At 46.3% G+C, this 4,218-nt stretch overlaps 2 long non-coding RNA genes across 2 annotated transcripts; both read right to left on the bottom strand.

Annotated features, from left to right (window-relative positions):
- Positions 1–65: 65 nt before the first annotated feature.
- LOC117150156 lies at positions 66–904 on the bottom strand. The gene is made up of 2 exons (XR_004460731.1): positions 369–904; positions 66–305 (listed from the first exon to the last, which is right to left on the bottom strand). It is a non-coding gene; the product is annotated as an uncharacterized LOC117150156 (long non-coding RNA).
- A 572-nt stretch (positions 905–1,476) lies between these two features.
- LOC117150153 lies at positions 1,477–2,591 on the bottom strand. The gene is made up of 5 exons (XR_004460719.1): positions 2,553–2,591; positions 2,327–2,481; positions 1,931–2,257; positions 1,542–1,875; positions 1,477–1,487 (listed from the first exon to the last, which is right to left on the bottom strand). It is a non-coding gene; the product is annotated as an uncharacterized LOC117150153 (long non-coding RNA).
- Between the last annotated feature and the right edge of the window lie 1,627 nt (positions 2,592–4,218).

Below are 4,218 nucleotides of genomic sequence, written 5' to 3'. Positions count from 1 at the left end.
AATTAAACTGGCGGAAGGGGTGGCAAAAATATTGAAAAGAAAGGAAAGAAAAATACAAAATAGGCTAAAGGCTAAGTTACAGGTTACATAAAAAGGGAAATGCGCTTATAGATATAATGGTAAAATTAACTTAACTAAACACCTACTGAATAACAAAATAATGATGGCTGGTTGGCTGCGTATTTAAATCGTCTCTCCTGGCGTGATTGAAAATCCATCTCTCCTTTCCAACCGAGGGATCTGCGACTCTTCGCTCCTGATGGATCCATCTGCTGCTGTAATGGACGCCACACTGGCGGTCCAACCTAAAAGAAAGATAATAGGCATTATTTTTCTTTCCCTTTTCCTAATAAACTAAATCACCAAACCTCTACAACAAAAAACAACAGCGCATCGGGCGCTTTAGCTCACCAAGGCCAGCAACAACAACAGCAGCAAGGCCAGCAACAGTGGCGGCAGAGACCAAGCGGTGAGCAGAACAGTTCGCTGGCCACACCCACCACTCCTGGAGGCCCTGAAAGAGGGAGCTGAAGTTCCTGAATTCCGAAGACCCGACTCCAATGTGACGCTCTCAGCTCCGAGCTTAGCGCCTGCGTTGCAAATCCGGCTTTGCGAGGAGAGGATGCTTCAGCTCGTGGCGTTGTCTCTCTCCAGAGGCAGTAGTAGCAGCAACGGTAGCGGCAACGGGATCGGCGGCCAATGCTTGGCCGAGTAAATCCCAGTATCGGTCCTTTGGCGATGAGATGCCGATTGGCGGTTTGCGTCCATAGGGACTGCCTGGATTGATTGGGAAGGAGACGGCAGCGGGCCTGGACATGGGCGTCACCAGCAACATGACAGACAAGCGCAGTCAATCTCCCGGTGGCAACAGTCTGGAAATGCAGCAACAGCGGCGCATGCAATCTCCGGATGACGGCAACATTCCTTCTCACACCAGCGGCAGCAACCCACACTCACACCAGCGGCAGCAACAACAGCAACATCGGCAGCAGCTGCATATAATGTTTTGTAGCAGTTTCCATTCTACAACTTCCGACGACCAGATTCCTCGCTTGGCCCCTGGCTTTTTGCCCTGGAAGAAAGAAAGAAGCATGGATTAGTTTTTTCCCTTCAGCTAGTGTATTAAATTGCTTTCCTGGACAACCGGCGTTTTCCTGTAGATGACGCTGGGCCGCGGCGCATGCTCTCCCTCCCGCCACTGATGGGATGAGCGCATCAGGGCTGACGGGACAGACGACAGGACAGACTCAGGAAACTCCTGAGTTAGGATACTGGAGCGCCTTGAACTAGAGTAACCGCCAGCGGATGCTTACTCAGCGGCGAGGCGTCGGAAATCTGATGGACGGAGCAGCATTTTGGGTATTCTTGCCCCAGTAGCAGCAGATAGGGCAGCAAAGGCAGTGGTAGCAGTGTCAGCGCTCCTGGCAAACCGGCTTTTCCTTTTGAAGACGCGGGACTGGCATCTGGCGCTCACCAGCGTTTCCTCCCTGAAAGAAGAGAATATTAGAAGGAGCACGAGACCAACAATAGCCTTAACTTACCATGTCAGCGGCAACAGCAACAGCAGCATCAAGACCAGAAACAGCAACAACAGAAGCCCGGCAACTTTCTGATAGAAACGGCGGCGCATGCATCTCTCAAAACAGCAGCAGCAACAGAGGCGTCTCTTGGGTGCGAGCGGTCGTACTGGTAACAGCCCTCATTTATGCAGATCTATTAGGCGGCGACACAACCACCAGCATCAGCGCTAGCAGCGGTGGTGGCAGCAGCAAAGAGATCTCATTGCCGCAATAGCCAAATTGCATGCATCCTAGGACTCGACTCATGTTGGCCCTGGCTGTTCTTTATATACCTAAATTGGCGGCCGATTTCACCCTGGAAAATAGAAGCATCGATTATATCGAACTGCACTAGGCGGCGACACACTCACCAGCAGCAGCAACAACAACAACAGCGGCAGCAGTAGCAGGAAATGACCCACCGCATAATCCAATTGGCACTTTCCGAAGCCCGTATTTCTCGCCTGGTCCCTGGCCAGTTACGGGGCCTACACGTTGGAAATCATAACGATTATCTGCCCTGTGGATGGCCACAAGATGGAATCGGCCCTATACTGCCCACCTGACCTGTGCCAGGATAGCAGCAACGGCAGCGGACTATGGATGCGCAGATATAGACGGCAGCAACAGTGGCGGCAGCAGCAGGAAATGTTTGTCTGCAGTCTCCTAATGGCAATTTCTGCCCAGTTGAAATGGACCTGCAAATGTCAAAAAGATACAAACATTAGACTCGGCTCAAATTGGAACATCAGACAGACTGTACTCACGTATACACACAGACAAACCTAAGCCTATAGATGACGCTGTCTGCGGCACACCTTTTCCTCCACAAAAGTTTGTGCGTGCACCAAAGTTGACGGGCCACGCCGACCGATGATTGCAGCACACCGACATCTCCGCAGCATCCACGTTACCAGCACCACTGAAAGCAGAAACAGGTTTGACTATTGTAATGCGCAGAAAAAATCAAATATTACAATAAGAAATACATACACAATTTTTCTGCGTCGTTTCCGCTTGGAGAAGTGAGACCCTTTCCTGTATAAGCCATTGACACTGACAAGCGCGGGAGAAATACTGGAACTCCAAAAATACTAACCTCAACAATTCCAGTATTTCTGCCCGATAGACGATTGGCTGGCGGCAAAAAAGATAACAGCCGATAAGCCCGCCAAAAAAAGGCGCGAAATATCGATAATGAGCTGCAGTGAAATTGATAGCATATCGATATTACGCCGTGCCTTTGAGCTATCGAAAAAGCCCGCCTACGCGCCTAGCCTAATTTTGCAAGTCAGTTGAGATTATAAAACCGACAGAGGCGCGCGCGCAGTAGTAGCTAAAAGTGAAGCCAGCAGCAACAACAACAACTAATGGACGGCCAGAACGTGAACCAAAGCGGAGGATGGGCATCGGTTTTATCCATCTCATCGGACGACAGCAACTGCTCATCCTCGCCGCCATCAGCTATAGTCTCATCGCTGGATACCAAATCATCGTTAAACTTTATCTTAACTATTTTCTACTATTCCATAAGCTATTTCCTAAGTAACGTAATATTCAAATTTAAATTCCATGGCGCGCAAAAACTGCCGCCAAATATTTCAAAAACTTGGCGCGCAAACACTACCGACAAATATTTCAAAAACAAGGCGCGCAAAAACTACCGACAAATATTTCAAAAATGTTCTCCTGCAAATTTAAATTATAAATTAATGTAAATCGCCGCCATCAGCTAGAGACTCATCGCTAAATATCAAATCATTGTTAAACATCTTTTAAAAAAATTACTTACCATAACTATTTTCTCCTATTCCATAAGCTATTTCCTAAGTAATGTAATATTCAAATTTAAATTCCATGGCGCGCAAAAACTGCCGCCAAATATTTTTAAAAAAACATGGCGCGCAAACCTACCGACAAATATTTCAAAAACATGGCGCGCATAAACTACCGACAAATATTTCAAAAATGTTCTCCTGCAAATTTAAAATATAAATTAATGTAACTTTAATCTATGGCATGCATATCTGCAGCCAAAAAATCCGAAAATGTAATTTGCCACAAATTGTCACTATATATTTTTAAGCAAAAATCAGAGGACAATAAAAGTACAGCGTCATTTGACGTTGAAAATATAAAAAAAAAAAAAAAAAAAAAATTCTGACGGGAAAATCGCCAGAACGCCGATTACTAGCCGTGTTTTTTTCCCTCCGATTTATCGAAGTCCAATAGCCCGCCTAGGCTTCCCGACCAAAACGGCGCGTCAGTGGTGATTAAAAATCCGACAGAGGCGCCAGTGAAACAGCTACCCAAAGTGAACACGAGGAAACGCAGCATACAAAATGGACGGACATAATGGAGACCAAAGTGAAGGATGGGCAACAGTGCTATCTATCTCCTCGGATGATAGCAACTGCTCGTCGTCGCCGCCATCAGCTAGAGTCTCATCGCTGGAATCCTATGCCACAACAATTTAATTTAGAATATACATCCACCCAAAACTGTTTCCCCTAATACTAGAAATTTTCTCTTATTAAATTACTTAAGCTTAAAACTACTACTACTTATAAAAATTTCAACTACCATAAGCTAAGTCTACTTAACGTAAAATCCTAACTTAAATCATGGCGCGGATAACTGCTGCCAAGCAAATCAAAAT

Source organism: Drosophila mauritiana, unplaced genomic scaffold (assembly GCF_004382145.1).
Source record: "Drosophila mauritiana strain mau12 unplaced genomic scaffold, ASM438214v1 Y_38, whole genome shotgun sequence".
NCBI lineage: Eukaryota > Metazoa > Arthropoda > Insecta > Diptera > Drosophilidae > Drosophila > Drosophila mauritiana.
The sequence above is the reverse complement of the archived record's forward strand: the minus strand, read 5'-3'. Positions and strand labels throughout refer to the sequence as shown.